Source organism: Canis lupus, chromosome 7 (genome assembly GCF_048164855.1).
Source record: "Canis lupus baileyi chromosome 7, mCanLup2.hap1, whole genome shotgun sequence".
In the NCBI taxonomy this organism is placed as follows: Eukaryota; Metazoa; Chordata; class Mammalia; order Carnivora; family Canidae; genus Canis; species Canis lupus.
This window is the reverse complement of record NC_132844.1, coordinates 63328333-63349948: the sequence shown is the minus strand read 5'-3', so window position 1 is coordinate 63349948 and position 21616 is coordinate 63328333. Positions and strand designations below refer to the sequence as shown.

Below are 21616 nucleotides of genomic sequence, written 5' to 3'. Positions count from 1 at the left end.
CTTATTTCCTCTCTTCCTCCTTACCCAGATCGCTCTGCACCAGTCCTCAAACCTGCCGAGGTGCTCCTGCCTCAGGGCCTTTGCACTGGTCATTGCCCTTGCCTCAATGTTCTACCTGCAGATATCCTTATGCTCACTACCTCACCTTCAATTCTGCCCCAATGTTACCTTCTCTGACCACCTATTTAATGTGGCGGGCTTCCTCTCATCTCTATTTTGGCTCCCCCATGCCCCTGACTTGGTCTGTCTTTCCCGCATTCAACTTTTATTCCCTGAAAGATGCTATCATTTGCTTATTTACTATGCTTACTATTAATTAGCATTCTCTCCTTGCAGTAGAAGCCATCTCAGCTCTCCTTCTGGGGATCAGGGTTTTTTTGCCGGTTTTGTTCACTGATATTTCCTCAGCCTGGAGAACAACATTTGGTACAAAGTAGGCCCTTAAAAACATTTGCTGGGCAGGTGAAGGAAATGCATGTTCTATATTTGCACCACCTAACAGTAGCTACATGTGGCTATTTAAATTTAACTTCAAATTAATTAAAATGGAATCAAACTAAACATTCAGTTCCCCAGTCACGCCAGTCACATGTGGCTAGAAGCTACCACACGGGACAGGGCAGCCGCCGAGCACCCCCAACGTCCCAGAGTCCTGTTGGACAGGGCTCTTTCAGGGCATGCTGAGCACTCCAGTAGCAGGTAGGTCCTCTCCTGTGTGAGCCCTGGCACCCGAAACGGATGGGGCCAGGCTGAGGAACACTGACCAGCTCAGGGACCACTCCTAGAGGTTTCTAGAGGGACTCTGAGTTCTCTTTCTCCCCACAAGATCTTTCAGTGACTTTGGACAGCTTCATCTTTTTCGTTCTTCTTGCTTCACCTCGGACCTCAGGTTCAGTGGGGTCTCTGCGGGGTTCCCCTGGGCCTGGCTCAAGCTCCTCTGCCCCTGGAGTGCTCTGGTTCTCTGCCTTGCCAATCTGAGGTTCTGAGCTCCCCTCTGGTTCTCTGTTTCTAAATCCTCGTTCCTGCTTTTCCACTTCCCATCTACTAGTTACACTTCTGTTGCGTAAGTCTCTATTAAGAAAAATCCCTGGTAAATCCAATCCCGGTGATAAATGTCACGCCTCCCAGGAACACCTACTGTTAGAAAGAAAGAGAAGGTGCAGAGGCAGCCGAGTGTCGTGGTGATGAGCAGACTCTGGAGCCAGCCTGCTGGGTTCAAATACTGGCTCTGCCGCTTACCGGCTGTAATAACCTACCACGGACAATCTCTTAACCTGCCTGGGCCTTAGTTACCTTAAAATACCCTATTTCTGTAAAATGGGGCATTTATAAGTTTGTGCGTTATAGGGTCACATAAATGAGTCATGATTCACCAGGAACCCAGGTCAGCGTCTGGCACAAAGTAAACTCCTTTGAGGATCTATTATATAAAGGAGTTGGCGATGCTGAACCAAAAGAAACAGATCTCTTACAGTGGAAATGTAAGCTTTGGGGATGTGTAGCTGGCAAGCCTCACACCAGCTAGAAAGGAGGAGACCTGTGCTGTGCCTGGGTCCTGGCTGGGCAGGCAGGGAGGCATGGTGCCTGCAACACTCACTGCAGGGATGTGTGTCCTCCCACCCCTCCATGTGACTATAAGAAGCTTTATTCAGAGGACACATGGTGATAGTGTTAGTTAAACCCTGGCTGAGTGATTGCAGAAATGACTAAAATTGGGCCAAGGTGAGCCACGCCCCAGCAGGGTGCCTCTGTGCTCACCTCCCCAGAGTAAAGGCTTACCTGGTGATAGGTAAGGGTCTGATCTCACCTGCCAAGACCTTTCCTTTGCTCCCTGACTCAGGAAGCATGGCACATCCAGCTGCCTGGCAAGGATGTGGGCAATTGCCAGGCCCCGTCTTTGGCTGGAACAACAGTGCTAGTCCGTTGCTCCACGGTGCTCCTTCATGGAGAGGACAAAGCCAGGAGGTCAGGGTGAGAGCTCTGGTCCTGGGTCATGAGGGTTCAAAGCCCGGCACCATTACTTACTGGCTGTGTGACCTTAGACAAGCCACTCAACCTCTCTGTCAATGGGGATGGATGATAGAGCCTCCCTCACAGGGTCATTGTAAGATTAAATGAATCAACACCTGTCATGTGAATGGTGCCTGGTCCCTAGTGAGGGTCCAGCAGAGCTAGCTGGTGACCCAGGGTGTCCTCTGGTCCCAAGGCAGGGCCGAGCGATGAACCCAGCAGGCATGAAGTTAGATTCAGTTCCCACTAGAGAGGCAGGCATGGGGCCCAGTGCAGGGCCAGGTACCTGACACCCAGCAGTCCAGGCACTTGTCTGGCTGATTCCCCAGTGTCTGCTAGTCTGTCCACCTCCTCTGGCATCTCCATACTCAGACCTCAGGAATGCCACTTGAGAGGGGCACAGGTCCCCCTGCAACAGGCTCCTCTAGCTGTCAGTACTACGCTCACACAGGTCAGGGACAGGCCGGGCAGCCGATCCAGCTTTGCACAACCCCCAGTGTGTATGGAAGACAATCCCGGCTCACATGGGGCCGTGGCCTGAGAGCTGCCGCTTGCTCCCACATGCCCCAAGCCAACCCCATGGGGACACAGAACAAGGTGCTGGTTTGTTGGTTTGTTTGTCTGGACACATTGGTGCTGCTCTCAGATTGTGCGGTAGCTCTCCCATCCCACCTTTGGTTTCCACTTTTCCAGAATTAACATTCCCATTCCTTCCAACATTTCCTCCAGCCCCAATTTCACTTGCCCCCCAGCTGCTCCCCTCCGGTCACAGGCCAGTTTGTGGTCAGCCCTCCTCTCTAGGGCAGTCTGGGGACAGAGAATGGAGTCAGATCCCACTATCCCCCAATCAGACATCAGACTTCTCCTGAGCCTCCCCTACTCGTGCCCAAGACCTCACTGAACTTTCTGGAAGCAGCATCCCATTGGTGGCTCACGCTTGAGCATGCAGTCAATGGAAATGCCCTGTGATTTCCCCAGGGTTGCTATTAAGCCCTGTTGTTCCCATTGTGTTCCCCTAGAGGAGCATTTCTCCCATTGCCGGCTTGTTTTTTTGCCACTGCAGCTGACCCAGGCAAGCTCCCCAGCGCACGGCAGGCCTCTCTCGGTGTGTGCCTTTAACTTTCTTTCTCCCTTCATCCAAGTCTCCAAGGATGCGAAACTTTTCTCAGTGTTTACTTGTCCTTAGCTCCCAGCCCCCAAGGACTGGGTTGGCATGTCTCAGAGGAAAAAGTGTGGGTTTTAGAATCAAGCAGAAGTCTCTCTTTGAAGGCCGGTTCCGCCCCCAACTGTGTGACTCCGGATCGGATCATTTTCTGTCTCTGAACCTCTTTGCTCACGTGTGAGATGAGGATAGCAGTGTCAACCTCCTGTGTGAGTGTGAAAAATTAAATGCAGTGGGATGAGCATGGCCGCCCCTTCCACTCCCTTCCCAGGGCCACTTGGTACCTCAGTGAAGATGATGATGACGATGATAGTTGCCTTTTATCTCCTTGAGGAGCTGAGAAAAGCTTGCTCACTAACAAGTCATCACTTACAGAAAAAACACAGAAGGTGTCAGACCAATTATACCTCGTTGTAAACACAGGAGTGTTCAAAGTAAAGATTCCCCACCAGCTGCGTTCACCAGAACAATCAGCAGGCCCCAGGTCCGTGCCACCCAATGATGCACCTCACCACCTGATTGGACAGCTCCCCTGGTTGACAGATCCATAATTTCATGGGGGCGCCACCCAGGGGCAAAGTCACCTGTGGTACCCATCTCCTTAAAAATGTCATCACAGTGCTTGCTGCAGCTACACATATACTAAAATTGGGATGATAGAGAGATTAGCACAGCCCTTGCACAAGGAGGACATGAAAATTCATGGAGCAGTCCATATTTTTATGGAATTCTGACACAGGCTACAGCATGGGTGAACCTTGAGGGCATTCTGCAAAGTGCAATAAGCCAGATACAAAGGGACAAATACAGCATGATTCCTCTTAAAGCACTGAGAGTGGTCAAGTTCATAGATACAGCAAGTAGAAGGGCGGCTGTCAGGGGCTGGAGGGAGGGGAAGGGGAGTCGGTGTTTGATGGGTGCGGAGTTTGAATGTGGGATGATGGGTGGGGGTGGCTGCACAACAACGGGAATGTACTTCATGTCACTGAACTGCACACTGAAAAATGCTGAAAATCATCAATCTCATGTGTATCACACACACACACACACACACACACACACACAAATGCCCCCCTGCTAAATGCCCTCACAAAGCAAATTCTTCCAGGAGGGTAGGACGAAGACAGGGTGTTGGAAACAAATCTGCCAAGTCCGTGTAGCTGATGCACACTCGGGCGAGGTCACCACTGGCAGGGCCTTCTTGGCTCCGTGGTCCCCGGGCTCCATCGGCCCTGTCAGACCAGGGATGGTGGGCAGCACTTGGGGAGGAGCCTGGGTGGGAGACGGTGGTGCCGGGCCTGGCGGTGGGCTTCTACATCTGTCCTGATGGTTGAAGAACAGGGCAACTCCAGAGCAGAATTTGGCGTGACTCAAATGTGTGCAAAGAGGTTGCAGAAGGAAACACATGGTGGTTCATCACGGTATCCACTGTGGTGTTGGCTGGGCCTGGGTTCAGTTCCCACTTTGACTCCAGGTGGATTATGTCACCCTTTCTGCCTGACTTAAGTAGGAATGCTAGTCCCTGCTTTGTAGGAACGCTTTCGGGATGAAATGAGGTCAAGTGTGCTAAACGCTCAGCAAGATGCCTGGGCAGGAAACACCAGGTTCTGTTTTGACAATGTTGGGGAAGGTGACGCTGACCCTTGATAGAAGAAATCAAGATGAAATGAAGTCCTCATTCATTTCATGGATGAGTTTTGGGGTCCTGCCTTTCCCCCCAGTTTTAATCCCCTCTCTCTGTCTGATGAGAAGCTCCTTGAAGAAGGGAATTGTCTCACTCCCTAGGTGGAATTTGTGCTATGTGGAAAAAATACACTGACCGTGCAGTGTAGGTAAGTCACTTCACATCACAGCTCCAAGCCTTACTCAGTTTTCCTGCCTGTAAAATGGGTTAATATTATTGAACACATGTTATCGTTGTGTATATTAAATACGATATTCATTCAGTCCTGGGTACTGTGCTTAGGACATGTATGTGCAATAGAAAGCAGCCATAAGGATGTTTGGATTCGGCATCTGGAGATCAGGTTCTGTTCCTGGCCCCACTATTGGCTAGCTGAGCAGTCTTGAACAGGGATATCTTACTCCTCTGAATCTCAGCTTTCCCGTCTGTCCCATGGGATTGATAATACTGCTACCTACCCCAGAGGACCCTTGGGCAAACCTAGGAAGATGTGAGTCTCCTGGGACGGAGTGGTAAAGTGATTACAAATGTGAGGTGTTGATTTTTATAATGCGGGACACACTCAGCTGTGCACAAACCAGTGATAGAAACTTCCTGGTTCTTCCTTGAGGGTTGCTCCAAGCTGTGTGCCTGGAGGCTGGACCCCACGACCGAGTGGCCTGCAGGACATCTGGCTGGCCAGGTGGCAGCACCATGCTACTGCTACCTCCCCCAGTGGAGAACTTTCCTTTCCAGCTGGTGGGCTGGAGGAGCCTGCTCAGCACTTCTCTGGACTGTGTTTCTGCTGATCCTCCCCTGGACACCTCTGCCTCTCACAAGCGGGGTGGCTGGGAAGGAACTAATTGGGGGGAGGAAGAGAATGAGCTCTGGAGGGAGACCTCAACACAGTGGGAGGGCTACTGTGCTCAGCCAAGTGGGAGGGAGGATGGGGCAACAGAGCGGTCCCCATCCATCAAATACCCTCAGATCCAGGCTGGCTGGATGAGGCTCCAGGCTTTGTCATGGACTTGCTGTGTGGCCTTGGGCAAGCTACTTGTCTTCTCTGTGCTTCAATGCCCATCTCTGACATTCTAGAATTCCACAAGAGTATCACCAGAGGAGGGGTGACAGGAGCCAGAGAGAAGCAGGAGGAAGGCAGGTGGGGTACAGCCAGCAAAGGGCTGTGGGAGCTCAGGCCCTAGGTTCCCAACCCTGAGAGCACCTAGGATTTGGCATCCATGTGACTTGGGGCTGTGAGCTCAAATCCTGACTCACAACTTACTGGCTGCCTAATCTCTACCCTGTTACTTAACTTCCCAGAATTTCAGTCTTCTTGTTTGTAAAAGCTGTTTGCAAATCTAAATTGCAAGGTCACATGAGGATTAGAAATAATGTATGCAAAACGCTGATATACGATATATACTCAATAGATCATGTATGAATATAGTGAATGCTTACCTACTTTATCATTTCCATCATCTCTTTCTTTCTTTCTCTCTCTCTCTCTCTCTTTCCATCTATCTCTATGTATCTGTCTATTGATCTTCATCATTACCATCTTTTTCATAGAGAACACTAACACCATGCCACTGGCCCATGCCCCTGCAGGAGCTCTTATGGCAGCAGAAGGTGAGTGTTCTGGGGGCACTGGTAGGTCGTCTTGGGGGTCAGGGGCTCAGTGCTGAGAAGATGAACTTTACTGTGGGACTTATTCATTGGCCAGGAGCTCTCAGGTGAGGCCAGCCTGGTCTAGAGGTGCCCCGTCCTGGATCTACCTGGGAATACCTACAAATAGCAGGATTACTATCCTCTCCCTCCCGAGTACCTCCCACCCACCCAGTCCTGGAGCAATAGTTCCCGTGGAGGCAACAAGCACAGAATAGAGCCACCAAATGCACTTTGGTGTCCCTGGAGGATGGCCATGTGTGTCTGTGATCTTCTTCTATGAGAGTAATCATGTGGGAACATCACGTGTGAGTACATTACAGACTCAGGTTTATAATGTTCTGGGAGTCTCTCCAGTATTGTTTATTAGGGTGCATGGGTCTGAAGCCCCAGGAATTGGCTTGCTTTCCTCCTTCTCCTGGTCCAGCTGTGGAGAAGCCATGCTGGGCTGCAGATGGAGCAAGGCTGATGAGCCCCCCCCCCCGCCCCTCTTCCTCACACACAGGTAGGTTGGAGGATGAAGCTTCTGGAGGGGTGGCTGTGTAAGTGTTCGTTTACTGGCCAGTGTGAACATGTGAATGTGCATCCATTGGCTGGTGTGTGTGTGTGTGTGTGTGTGTGTGTGTGTGTGTGTGTGTGTGTGTCAACTGGCCAATGTGTGCCTGAGTGTGGGGCTATTGGCTGATGTGCGAAGCACCCTCAGTGTGTTAGCAGAGAAGAGGGTGTTGGCTTGAGGCCGTGAGCATATGTGAGCATTTAAATGAGGTGAGCATTTCAATGAGTCAGAGCATTTGAGAAGATGTCCTTGAGGGGATCTGCAAGCACCCCCCCCCCCGTTCTGGCCCCCTTCCCTCCCTGCCCCATTGCCTAGACTCTGCCCCTCGCTCTCAGGTGTAGCCACCCAGGCCACTCACTGCTCCTCAGACGAGCTCTGGGCTTAAGGCCTGACCCTGGCTGTTCCCCCTGCCGGGAATGCCCTTCCTGCAGACATCCTCTTGGCTTATCTCCTACAAGCCTCCAGAAGGCCTCCGCTTCTCAGGAAGGCCCACTCGGGCCGCCCTGTTTCAACTTGCACCTTATCACTGCCCCAAGCCCCTTCCCATGCTCTGCTGTACCCTGCATAGCACTTACTGCCTTCCCATACCTAGATGATTTACTCATTTATTGTGCTCGTTGCCTGCTTCCCCCATGAGGACAAGGATCCTCAGTTGTTTTGTTCACTGATGCATCCCAAGCACCCAGAATGGAAGCATTTATATTCTGGCATATTTGCCTCTGGTTTCTCATTTGTAACATGGGGACAATAATAGAAGCTCTCCACTTCATAGAGTTGTCAGGGCAGATTAAATGAATGAATACCTAAAAGCCCTGAGAACAGTGCTTGGCACATAGTTCCATAAATGTTGGCTATTATTATTACACTCCATCACAGCTGGGAGTCAGAGCAAAATGAGTGATCCGTGTGAAGGACCCACACACTGGTGGTCACCCGAGGGGAAGGTGCTCAATAAACACTTCTTACTGTCCTCCTACCCACCTTGTAAAAAGTCCCTAACCTCCCACAGTCCTGGATCCCATATTATTAGACTCCCTTTGGGTCAGGAAATTAGTTATCATTATATTCATAACCTTTTTTCAAAAATCAATACAGGAAGCAAGGAGGACCCGGGTTGTCCACCTGGGCCGTCAGCTCCTGATCCTATAGGTGGTTAGTGGAATGTGACCGCAAGCACAACCTCTGACAGGTGTGGCTGCAGTTCAGACCACACAGGACCCCAGCTCTGGCCTAGGATTTGGATGCTTGGATTCTTCTCCTAGCCTGGCAACCCCTAAGAGTCTGTATGACCCAGGACAAGTCCTATGCCCCCTGTCTGGGTCTCTGCTCTTCCTGGGCACACAGAGGGGTTGGGATTAGCCCATTTCTAAGGTCTTTCCAGGCTGGTCTGTTCATCCCCATAATGTTATTGGGGCACCGGCTATATGCCAGTGCTGCTCTAGGTACTGATGATACAGCAGTGACCCCTAGACACAAGTCCTTACCTTGTGGAGTTGACATTCTGGGTGGCAGGGGGCAGAAAATAAATAATACACATAATTGTTAAATGATTGTGTCATAAAATGGAACATGCAACGGAAGAAAATAAAAGCATAGGTGGTCAAAAGAAGGTAAAAGCATTGGCGTGGGGAGGGCAGGCTCAGCTCTCTAAGTGGGGTGGCCAGGGAAACCTCCTTGAGAAGGTCACATTTGCAGTGAGAGACATCTTACATTCTAGGAGCCTATGAATCTCAGCAATTCTTGGCACCTCTGCGTTCCAGGGAGAGCACCACTCCAGGGGTCCCCTGGAGTTCCCTATCTCTGAGCACACCGATCCCCAGGTTGTCCAGTGGGTGATGGGGCCAGAAGACAGATCAGCCAAGTGATCACCCAAGTTCCCAAGAGCGATGAGTGATTTACCACTGTCTTTATTCACACTCAGATGTTTTATAGCTCCTGTGGCTCTGATGGAACAAATATGACCTTTTGTTCTTCACTTTGCTTAAGACTCAAGGTCAAGAGCCCAGCTGTGATCCATCGGCTGCTCCCTCCGCCGGATGTCCATGAGCCAGGGAGCCCTGTGGCTGTCAGAGATTCATGGCACCATCCTCCGGCCCTGCACACCCGCCTGCCCCGCAGCACTGGTTCTGGGCTTCACCGGGCTGGGAAGGCAGTGGCCACGGTGGCTCTGGGGGATGATGGCTCATTAAGGGCAGAGACCAAGCCATAAATCTCCTCTCTCTCTCTTGAGTACACCCCATCACTAGGATTGAACCCGTGACCCACGTTTCATTTCAGTCCTGGGAGGAGGCAGTGATGGGGAGGCCAAGGAGCCACGGTTCAATTGGCAAGTTATACATCAGAACGCCCCAGGGAATGGCCATCACTTTTCTCAGCTTGGAGAAGGGGTGAAGGGCATGCATCAGCTTCCTGGCCTCACATGAAATCCTCCAGGCTCTTGATACCGCCAGGGCCTCCTTCTGCTCTCAAAGAAGCTACGGTTTTGTTTGTTAGACATCACCATCACTGCCCCAAACTTCTACTTGTCTGGCTGAGATCCCTCTTTATGGCACCCCGCTGCCTTCCCTTGATTCCTCTTTACATGTCGGGGGGGGGGGGGATGTGTTCCCCTTTCCCCTCATGGTGGTTCTGAGTGGCAGCGGGCTGATGGTTCTGGGTTTGTTAAAAGATTAGGTGGCTTGGAACGGGATGATCCAGGAGGGAAATGGGGTCATTGGTTTGTAGTTTTTTTCTTATCCATTTATTTGAAGTAAGCTCTACATCCAACATGGGGCTTGAACTCACAACCCTGACCTACTGAACCAGCCACAGTTTGAAGATACTACCTGTGACCCCAAGACATCCATCTGACTCCTCTCTACCCTACCTCCTGTCTTGGGAGGAAGAAGAGTGGTCAGGAGCTATCTGGAGCATGGCAGGCCTGAGTTTGAATGCTGGCTCTGTCACTTCCAAGCTGGGGAGCCTGGGGCAGCTTAACTACCCTCTCTGATCCTGGAGATTCGTACCCCGGAAAGGGGGCGTAATAGTAAGCAACTGCCTTTCAAGTGGCTGGCGCATGCCTGGTGCAGCAAGGTGCACTAGGCAAGTGCTCAAACACTAGCTCCGTATTATTAAGGCACCGAGGCACAGATCCTGGAGCCAGCCCACCTGGGTTTGAATCCCAGGCAGGATACCTCAGGAAAGCTACTTAGCCTTTCTGTGCCTCGGTTTTCTCATTTGTAAAAGCCCTCTGACAGCAGGACCTTTGTCACCGAGATGTTGAAAGAATTAAATAAGCTTATAAATGGAAACCACTGGAATAGTACCTGGCACACAAGAATTTCTCCAAAAGGTTGGTTCTTATTATCATCATCATTATTGGAGAAAAAAAAACACCCACATTTATTTGGCACTTTTGACCTCATTTCCATCAATTGGTTTCGTGATTTATAATCCACTTACTTCTAACCAAAGATGTGAGATGACTTGCCACATAAAAACATAAAATGAGACAAGTAAAATTTTTTAAACTATTTTGTGGCAGATCAGAGATCAGTAAGGTTTGAGCTAGAGGCCCTGGACCCCGGGACGGTTGGTTGTGATGTGTAACTGAGGCATGCCCACAGAGCTGCCTGGTGGCCCTGGGGTCATTCTATCTTGGGAAGAGTCTAGGGAGGAGCAGGGTGTGTGTGTGATGGTCTCAGAAAAATGTCAAAGGAGCAGCTTTGTTAGGGGCATCCAGTCTGCGTGGGACTTGGACGCCAGGAGCCAAAAGAACTGATCATACTTCAGGTGAGGGGGTGCTACCTCCGTCCACTTTGGGCTGGCCAGGCCACATCCAGCATACTGCCCACTGGATGCCCCCCACACAGAGGGACCACACAACCTGGCACGCTTCCAAGGCAAGGAAGCAAGAGATGCACCATAGAACGCACACTCCCTCCCTTCTTGCTCCAGAGACAAGCACGCCAGCCCTTTACCTGAAATGCCTCCTGTGGCTCTTCGCTGACAGAGCTTCTATTTGACCTTCTGGGTCACCTCCTCCAGAAAGACCTCCCTGACCTTTCCAGGACCTGCTCTGCTGCTTGCACAGCACTCATCCCAGCTGTAGTAACTGAATCAGGTACCACACAAGTACGGAGTCCTTTAAGTCTACCTCCCTGGGAAATGTGAGCTGCAGGAGGGCAGGGGTGCCCTATGACTGGCCGCTTTCCCTGTGAGTGGCCCAGACCTGACCCTAGCAGCATGAAATAAACACCTCTTCAGTGACTAAAGGTGAGAGGCAAGAAAGGGAAGAAGGCACGGAAGGAAGATGTTGAATCTGGAAAAAATTAAAAAAAAATAGCATTCGGAGAGCCATGAGAATTATCTGCAAACATTAAATGGACATATTTTGAAACAAACATATTCATTTTCTTCTTGATGAGGATGAAGGCAGAATGGAAGGGCAGGAAGTAGAGGCAGATGAATTCAGAGGCCTGTAATAAGGAAAATCTTTTCAGCTAGAGCATCCAACAGTAGTTGGGGATCTAGGGGGAAAAAAGGAGGGGATAGTTTCTTGTGTGTGGCAGTTACTCCTACGTAGGGCCAGCTAATACCCTAAGGGGTAAGGGTGGGGGGGGCGGTGGGGGTGATAGGTGAGAGAGTAGTGGGCATGATGAGGATTCACAAAGAAAGGGGAAGGCTGGTCTGGATGACCTTGAACTGTTCCTTTCTGACTCTGAACCTTTTCCGGTCTGTGAGAGTAGCAAGAACTATGCTCACGTAGACAGAAGAACAGAATCCGAGTTGTGACAAATAAATAGCTGGACCGGTCCCAAGACCTTGGCTTTCCCTCCCTCTCCCTGAGATCTCTCGAGTCCTTGGCAATACGTCCACACAGGGAAACTGGCTTTGAGGTCACCTTATGACTCTCCCTGGCCACCTCCCTCCTCCTGCTGTTGGGACCTCTACTGTGGCCCCTATCAGACCCACATCCTCTGTCGATCAGTCCCAGAGGAAACCACTTCAGCATCACCTAGGTTTTTGCCTATGGTGAGTGCAAAGAAGTGCATCTCTATTGGTGGAATTTCAGGCCCTTTGATCTTCTACAAAGGAAATATTTTTGGATGGGGTCCTATTCGTAGGCCCCCCTTGACAGAATGCGGGAGAGTAGGGTTTGGGTCTAAATCTTGGCACTTGCACTTTCCTGGCAGCTCCCACCCACTCTCTTTTACTGTAGGACAGAAGCTTTCTTCCAGCCCCTGCCAGAGGGAAAGGACTGCTGGGCACCAGCCTAGCCGACCCTGGAATTTTCAAAGTCTCCCTACTTCACTCAGACCTTCTTTTGAGCGACAATCAAAGGCTGGGGGAGGAGAGCAAAGCAGCCTTGGGAAGCAGCCCTTGGCACCGGCTCACACATGGTGGCATTTTGACGGGTGGTAAAAATATCTCTGGTGTTCAGTGCCGGCTGCTGCCGCCGCCTCAGCTTCCAAGATCCTGTCTCCTCGCCCAGGGCCTCGGCAGCCTCCCCACCTGTCCACACACATCCCGGGGGACAGAACACAGGTCACCGAGCCCCGCCCACCAGCTAGCTTCACATCTGCAACTGCCACCTCCATCACCACGGCCAGACACCAGCAAAAACGCACTTGAGAGCCACTAGAGGAGGAGATTTATTATCAGAAATACTGCAGCACATGCCTAATGAGCTAATTAAACAAGAACATAAATAATTACTCCCTATCAGAGTGAGAGGGCTGAGGGTGGAGAAGGTGGGGGACGCTGACTGCGGAGCTGGGACAGTGATGCGTGAGATGTCTGCTCTGCAGGGGGAGGTGGGAACTCCTCACCACTCCAAGTGGCTGCTGGGCCTCAGCGAGGCTCCCCAGCCAGGCAGACCAGGGCCGCGAATCCTGTGCCACTTTGTCCCCTATTTCCTGCTCACCTCCTTGACTACACCCTAATCTCCTTCCCCTCTCTAAGGATACTGAGGGGAAAAGATGAAAGAGATCCTTCACCGACTTTATGGAGGTGAACATTAAGGAGCAGGAGGGTTTCAAGATACAGTTAAGACCCCAAAAACCGTCTTGTAACTGATCTCCCTGCTTCCACCCCTGAAGTCTATTCTTTACCTAGCAGCAGGTTAAGAAAGATTCCTTCTTTCTTAACCAGATCATGTCACTCTCCTGCAATTGCCCCCCGCCCCCCCGTGGCTCCCATCTCTTTCAGCATAAAGCCCTATAGGGCCATACATGATCCAGCCCTGTCCGGTCTTCTAAAATCATTTACGGTTACCTTCCTCTAGATGCACTGGAGTCCTTGCTGCTTCTCCAACAAGACAAATTTGTTCCTACCCTAGGGCCTTTGCACATGCTATTTCTCTTCTGGGCTCTTTTTCTTGGTCCATTCAGGTCTTCCAAAATCACTCCTTAATGGCGCCATCCTTGACCACCCATATAAAGCAGTAGCCCCTCATTCTGTGTCCATTATACTAATTAATTTTTTTCTTAGGGCACATATTACAGTTTTTGTCCTTTTCACTCCTAAGAATGTAAGGACTTGGCCTATCTTGTTCTAACCCTAGAGTCTTGACAGGGTTTACCCTAAAACAGATCAAGCTACCCTGAAATCTAGCTATTGAAAGCCTAAGTGTGGTTTGTGCCTAGACCATCCAGATCCAAATCCTGATTTGTCTCCACTGCAGGTCATTCCTTCCCTTAGAACTTACCCTGGCTCCCCACTGTCAATAGGATGAAGCCTGACTTTCATGACAGGACAGAGCACTGGCTACAGGATCCAGCTCTACTACCTCCGAGCTGTGGGGCCTCGTAAGTCACGTCACCTGCTATGGCTCAGAGTCCTTGTCTGTCAAATGGCAATACCACACCTGCAGGATTAATGTACTAATGAAGAGAACACACAGAAGGTCTTTAGAACAGTAACTCGAAGGTAGGAAGGACTCAGTAAATGTAGCTATTTTGTGTGACATTCAAGGACACCAACAGACTGACCTCTCCCATCCTCTTTAAACAAACTCCTAGACGGAACTTCTTGAAATGTGGTCCCCAAACTGATAGTATCAACACCTCCGGGAAAATGTATTAGAACAGCAGATTGTCAGACTCTGTTCCAGACCAACTGAGTCAGAAACTCAGAAGGGTCCTGCAGCTGTGTGCTAACAAGTATGTCAGATGACTCACATGCATGTTCATGTTTGAGAACCTGCCCTAGAGACAGCTCCTCTAACATTGAGTTGTTGGACCTGTTTCTTCATTTTCCCATAATAAAATGATACCTCCACAGCCTTGCCATGGCCTGATGGTGGGCGAAGTGCATGCCTGTCTCCCTGACTTTGGGCTTGGCCATGTAACTTGCTATGGCCAATGGGATTTAGTACATGTGATGCCACCACAAGCTTGGCATGTGGTTCTTCTGTTGGGCTTGCCCTACCTGCATTTCTGCTCTTACCATGAGAAGAACACACTCTGAACAACCACTGCCCCTAGCTGGGTTCCAGAATGAGATATATAGGGAGGATCTAATCCACAGCCTAGCCCAGCCTAGTCCAGGATAGCCAAGACCAGTTGAACCCCAACAAATCTACAGACCCATGAGTAAGAAAATGAAATGTGAGTGGTTGTAAGCCACCTAGATTTTGAGGTTGTTTGTCACACAGCATTATTGTGGCAGCAGCTAATACACCAGCAGGCCTTATAGGTCCTTAACCAGGACTGATCACTCTTGCCTCTGCTTCTGTCCTTATCCGTTCCACCTAAAAGTTACACCTTCCCCTTTTCCCTCCGAATCCCAACTATTTCCCAGGATGCACCTTACACGCCACTCCACCTACTCCCAGAAGCCCCACTCCCCAGAACACATCCTGCCCTGACCCAGGCAGGCAAATTCACTTAACTCGTAAAAAAGCTGGAGTGGATAAATTCACCAAGCTATTCACTTAGAGTCTAACCTTTTAGGTGGCTAATTACTACACTGAAAGGCCCCTTAACTTAGTACCATCGCTAACTAATTACCATGTTACAAGGTTAAGTGTTTAATAGTTCCCTGTGATGTTTAATTTCCAAACACTTACCTCCTTTATGATGCCATAGAAGTCAGTTCCCACATCTGGATCAGTACTTCCACCCACAGCATCAGCCCAACACGCAGCCACAGAACGAGTTGGAGCCCATCTCTGGAGCCCACCCCAGCTAGAAATAGCTCCCCTTTGTAAATAGTTAATGAGCTCGTTCATCCATACTGCACGTCTCCGTGGCCCTGCCTTCACCCTGGGCTGGCACATTGCAGTCTGTGGTTTGTGTGATTCTGCCTACATATCCTCCGCCCCCACCACCTCAGGAACTTTGAAGATGATGGGCATTAATTTGACTTCGTGTCCTGAACCCTTCTGTCCCCCACAGGGTACCCACTCCCATCACACACGCACATGCCAGACCATAGGCCTAATTGGCAAGAACAAAGACATCCCTCTTGCTTCTCTCTGTCTCACTGTCTCCAGAGATGAGAAAAGAACACTCAGAGAGAGGCAGGAAAACAGCCTGGATCATCTTTCCCAGGCTGGCCTCAGCTACATGTTGGCTACTGGTTTCTGGGATTGTGTGGGAAGGTGCCAAGAAGCGTTAATGACACCAAAGCTCTCACCCATACAGCTTTGCAGTGGTTGTATGCCTCCCCCTCAGCCTCTCCCCTCTCCCAGCTTCCCGGCAAAGCCCTGATTTTATTTGGGGCAGTGATGTGCCTAACAAACGACTACCTTTCTCAGTGTCCAGCAGAATCATTAGGTGGGGCTTCTGGGGATTCTTTACAGGGGTTGACTCCTCCAGGAGGCAGTGCCGGATGACGGTTCAGTTCCCCAGAAGCTGCACTGGAGACAAGGATTTGAATACCAGTAGTTTATCTGGGAGGTGGGCCCAGGACAATCTGGTTAGGAGATGGGGAAGGAAGTCCTTACAGGGGGGTCCCAAGCAGGGTACCACTGTGGGCAGTTGGAGCTCAAGCCTACTGGGACCCTCTTGGAGGTGGCACAGAACACACCTCAGTTGTCCTCACCCGCCTTCCTCCAAGGAAGAGGAAGCTAGGGTATGAATTCTCCAACTCCCAGGGTCAGACACTTGGGCCCCTCCTGCCGATTGCAGCTCCCCTGCACTTCAGCTTGCCATACCTGTGGGCTGGGCAAGCCAGACAGTCCCCAGATGGAAGTGTCAGCGAGCACAGAAGACAAGAGCCACCTGTTCAGGATTATGCCACTGACCTTCAGAAGAAGCCCCAGTCCAAGGACTGAGGAACTCCCATACCAGCCTTGAACTACCTCCTACTGGGATTCTGTTACATGACAGAAAAAAAACAAAACAAAACAAAACCTCCAAATTTGATTAATCCACTAGAGTCCCATCTCTGCCACTAGAAGCACTTGGTGCTTTATGAAAATGCTCTTTGTTTCCTACTGACAGCTCCTTCCGTTTCACCGGCACCTAGTGATGTAGGCAGGACACTTAGTATTCCCATCCTGCAGGTGAGAAGCCTGAGGCTCAGAGCAGGAAAGACAAGAGCCCATGCCTGGGGCCCCCGAGTCCATTCTTGTATTCCTCACACAGGCTCAAATGGAGGACAAGAACAAATGACTCCAGCAACCGAAGTGTGCAAGCTGCTTTAGTTTCCCGTGCGTTTCACATACTTCATCTCTCGGAAGATAACCCCATTCTAAGGGGTTTTTATTTCAATGTTAAGGATGAAGCAAAGTCTCCAAGAGGTGAGATGAGCAGGTCTTCTAGCTTCTCCCTTTACCGGAAGTTCGGAGACCAAACCCCGGCCGTGGGATACACAGTGGCTCTGCCCACCAGTGTGCTGCCCACACATCTGATTTCACTGGCATGTGGCATGATGCGGAATGCACGTCAGAGTCACTGGGGAGCTTTAAAAACATTGAGGCTTGGGCGCCACCCCAAGCTGACTCAGAATCTCTTGGAGAGAAGATACAACTCCCCAAAAGATTCCAGCCTGTCGCCAGGATTGGGGAGACTGGAGAGGTGGGATTTGGGGTCAGGATGCCTTGATTTCACACTCTCCCCACCCCTGGTTCTTCCTGAAAGGAGCCGGCCGCTGTGAACCCACCTGGGCAAGTTGTCAGATGAGGGTTTGGTGGCATTATGATGACCGATGACCTCCCACACTGACCCTCAGCACCTTACATTTGTGAACCTTCTCTGGTGTTTTCCTGGTGTGAAATAAATGATATCCCCACTTCCACCCACAGACTAACCAAAGGTATATAAAATTAGGTATATAAAATTGGCTGATTCTCTTGTTCTTCCTTACCAACAGGGGGAAGAGCCTCATTTCAGAAGCAAGGCAGACCAGATACACACTCTAATCCCTTTACTCCTGCTAATTATTTCTATCTTTGGAGATGTCTCCAGCCAGAGCTTTTTGAGAATGAAGAGGGAATGACAAGTAGAGAAATTAGTCACCTCTGAGCAGATGCCCTGAAGGTTTCTGAATGTGAGTGGTGTCATCTTCTTGTGCAGAGCAAGAAAGGAAGGATGAGAAGGTAGTGATGTGATTTGAAACACTCTTGGAAGGCACCCCTGAAAAATGTCTTCCCTATGCACAGGTGTGTTGTGGGTTTTGAAATTCCACCATTAGAGATTCATTCCTTTGGGTCTTCCCAATTGAACTGCAAAAATTTCTAAAAGGGTTTACATCTTGTTCATCTCCTAAAACCCTATTAGATCATCTTCCAAGTTTACAACTCTCTTAGAGTAAGGTTTTGAAGACTGGTGCTATAAGAGGCATCTTGGAGAAGAGAGCCAAGAAGAGGGGCAAGAAGGGAAAGCAAGTAGGCTTCTAACAACAATAAGTACTTACATGTGTCCAGCACTGCACACTTGACTATGAAAGATGTGTTTGCAAATACATGATCTCATTCTCTCTGCACCACAATCCCAGGAAATATGCAGAGAGGAATATCTGTTCCCATTTACAGATGAGAACATGGAGACTGAGAGACATGGAATGGTTTGCTCATGGTCCCAGGACTAGTATGTGGTGGAGGTGGGGCACAAAAAAGTTCTGGAAGTGCTAGCTGCCTTCTTATCTTCTCTATATTAATGGGATACATTGTGCTTAGCTTTAAAAAAAAAAAACTACGTTTCCCAGCCTCCCTTGCAGACAGGTGTGGTCAATGAGACGTAAGCAAAAGTTATTGGCTGGGGCTTCTGAAACTTCCCTTTGCCCGCCTGCTTTCTGCTTTTCATCTTTCCTGCTAGAGCTCCAGCAGCCATTTTGCACCACGAGGTGACCTTAAGGGCAGAAACTGTGCTGCAGATGCCAGAGCAGAAAGCTAGAAGGCGCTGGGCCCCCAGTGGCCATGCTGCCCAGAAAACCAGACCTAAACTCTCTTCCACTGGACTTCTTTTACATGAGAGACGTGTAAACCCTAATGAGTTTAAGTCATTGAGTTTTCTATTCATCCCAATTGGCACCCTGGACTTCTAACTCGACTCATTATTCTCTGGGCTGCCTCTAGTAACTAAGTTACTTTAGAGCGGCTCACCTGGTACAGCGTAGAAATTCTCATCTTGCCTTTATTTTTTGCTAGGTGGTCCCAGGATGCCATTTCTGAGTGGGACTCAAGGTTCACACTGGCCCTCCTGTTCTACTTTCTCTCAACACTGCTAGGCCCTAGAAATGTGGGGGAAGCAACTAAAGTTGGGAGAGACAATCCCAGCAGACTCCCGGTGAGTTACCCCATCTTTCCCAGAAAGAGAAGTTATAGTTGGTGTTCCTTGGCCCAAGTTTATATAGCCTTGACAGAAACCCATGTGCTGTTACTGAGACGTGCCCCACAGCATTGAACATGAGAGACCATATTTCCAGTCTGTAGTTTTTGGAATCTTGGGAAATCTACTCAATTCACTGGACAATTAGTTTCACCACCTATAAAATGAGCATAATATTTGTCCTGTCCATCTCTCCCTTGTGGATGTCAGGTTTCAATAATTTTTTTAAAGATTTATTTATTGATGAGAGACACAGAGAGAGAGGCAGAGACACAGGCAGAGGGAGAAGCAGGTTCTATGCAGGGTGCCCAACGCGGGACTCGATCTCGGGACTCTGGGATCACACCCTGAGCCAAAGGCAGACGCTCAACTGCTGAGCCATGCAGGCTCATGCATTCTCTGGTTTCAATAATTTAATAGTGTGAAAGAAATTTAGAAAAACATAAACTCCGAGGCAGGCTGGTTTTGATTTTGGCTCCAACTAGCAAACTTCTAGGGAACTTCCCCTGACCCATCCACTCCCGTCTCCTCCTTCACACCGTTTTCTTCCTTCACCTGTGGGAGCTTAATCAACCCTTTCAGTGAAAGCTAGGGTGTCTGGGGAAGCAGCCGAGTCAAAGACCTCCCCCTGCATAGACAGCAGGTCCTGTACCTGGGCTCCCTCTCCCTCTAGGGAACACTTGTCCCTACCAGTTTCTCCCCATATCCACAAAGTCTCAGGTTCATTGGTTAATTCCCCTCCACCCCATGGTGCAGATGGCTGTCTCTCCCTGGGGAGGAGATCGATCTCCACTTCAGTGTTGATTGATAAGATGCTGATGGGGTGGAACCTGGCTGAATTGGCCCTCTTATCCTTTCCCTAGATGGAAGGCAGACCAACAGTAGAAGATGCCCCCTCCCCAGCAATGCAAAGCTCAGTGGGGTGGTCCAGTCTCCCCAGAATGGGGAGATGGTGTGATGTCTGACATTCATGGAAGAAGACTGCACGGAAGGGAGGCCTGCAGATAGAGCAGGGGTGGGGCTTGGAATGGCTGCTCTCTTCCCCCAACTTTGAGGTCTCTCTTCTCAGTCCCCTGCTTGCGCTACATGTTGATGGCCACAGGATAATAAGCAACAGGAAGGCAAGGCGGCATCCTGGCTAATTCCACACTGTGCTTTAGAAGCATGCTCGCTGTTCCCCTGGCCCTCCTGGGGACGGTTCCAACATCACGACTGGTGACAGATGTTCTTGATGACTCTTGGAGACAAGTGTTTGTGAATGTCACTTGGGCTGATAATGACATGCAGGGCACTTAACTTTCCATGTCACACCAGGGATGAGGCTGAGCTGGGACGAGCTGCTGCCTTCTCCAGTGGGGAGGAAGGCTTCCCTTTTGCTGACTCCTCTCCCACCACCCTTCCTCTTCCCCTTGTGACCCCTCCTTGTTCTGACACTGTCCTCATTAGTGCTAGACAGTTCCTGAAGGGGCAGGCTCTGGGGCAGAGAGATGGGAGAGTCGGCCCTCCCCCAGTCATGTGGGAAACATGCTGGGCTGCCTTGGGGCTGAGCCGCATGTATGCAGGGAAGACAAATGCCTTGAGGTCAGCGAGAACCATTAGATAATTAGGGAGCTAATTATCTGATAAAAGAACAAGACCCTGTCTCATAGTCATATTCAAATCCTGAGGTATCCATGATTTGGGATTAACCATGGCCGCTCCCCCTTCCTGGTATGTGGACTAGAAGCTGTTGCTTTCAGACACTGCTCACAGCTCCCAGGCCTTCTGTCACCATTGGGTGACCTATTGATGACTCGTGTTCTATTCTGGTTGGACAATCTGAGCCTCTGCCAAAGTCCCTGTCTGTGACCTTAGGCCCTGGGGCTCAAACCCCTAGGAGATAGCATACCCTAACCCCGGGAGGTAAGATGCCACAGTGGCTCTAACTGGCAAAAACAGGTGGATTTAGCAAGAGCGATAACCATATTGCCTTAATCATGGGATTATGAAGGTCTTAAACAGAATCAGAGATCATCAGGGCTGGGATCATTTAAGTCAAATGTTTCCATACCTGCCTAAAGTCAGTGTCCCTGGCACGAAGTCAACTGTGCTTGAACCCTTCTGGCACAGGCTCACTACTTGAGGCAGCTCTTACTTATTCTGCTGTTGGGCAGCTCTGAAGCTCATTTCCATTCTGTTCAGTTCACCGAATGTCAACCAGTAGCTGTCGTGGGCCAGGACTTACTAGGAGCTGGGGGTACAGAGATAAGTACACATGGAAAGCACATACTGGAAAGGAAGAAAGATACAAAACCAAATTTCATGGCCAGATGGAGAGCAATGAGAGAGGTATGTAAAGCTGTTGCTGTTGGGCTTTTTTCTCATAATGGGCTGATGCCTACTTTCATATGTGTGTGCGCATGTGCGTGCATGTGTTTTCCTCTCTTCTACTCCTAAGTTCTTTGAATAAGTTAAGGGGAGTAGGTCTTTTTTTTCTAAGCTGCCTCATCTCCAAGGTAACCTTCCTCCATCTCATGGAGCTTCCAGAATCCCATTCTTGTCAGTTGATCTCTGGACACGTTGCAGTTGGTAAAATGACTCTTATGACCATGCCATCCTGTATTACACATTCTACAGCTCTGCTCTGATCAGCTCGAATGATTCAGTGGCTCGTAATCTCTCATGAGCTGAGCATTTTACTTCTGTTAACACAACCAAAAACGTTAGGAGGCTTAGCAGCTCCATCACTTTGTGGCCATGATGTGCTTGAGATTAACGAAAACTCAGAGCCTATGCCATACAAAATTCCAGTCAAGCCAGATGTT

At 49.9% G+C, this 21616-nt stretch overlaps 1 protein-coding gene and 1 non-coding gene across 2 annotated transcripts in view; one reads left to right on the top strand and one right to left on the bottom strand.

Moving 5' to 3' along the window:
- LRFN2 (leucine rich repeat and fibronectin type III domain containing 2) overlaps positions 1–21616 on the bottom strand; it is a 176362-nt gene that overhangs the window by 10992 nt on the left and 143754 nt on the right. The window lies entirely within an intron of this gene.
- LOC140637424 (U6 spliceosomal RNA) lies at positions 3791–3894 on the top strand. The gene has a single exon (XR_012034542.1). It is a non-coding gene; the product is annotated as a U6 spliceosomal RNA (small nuclear RNA).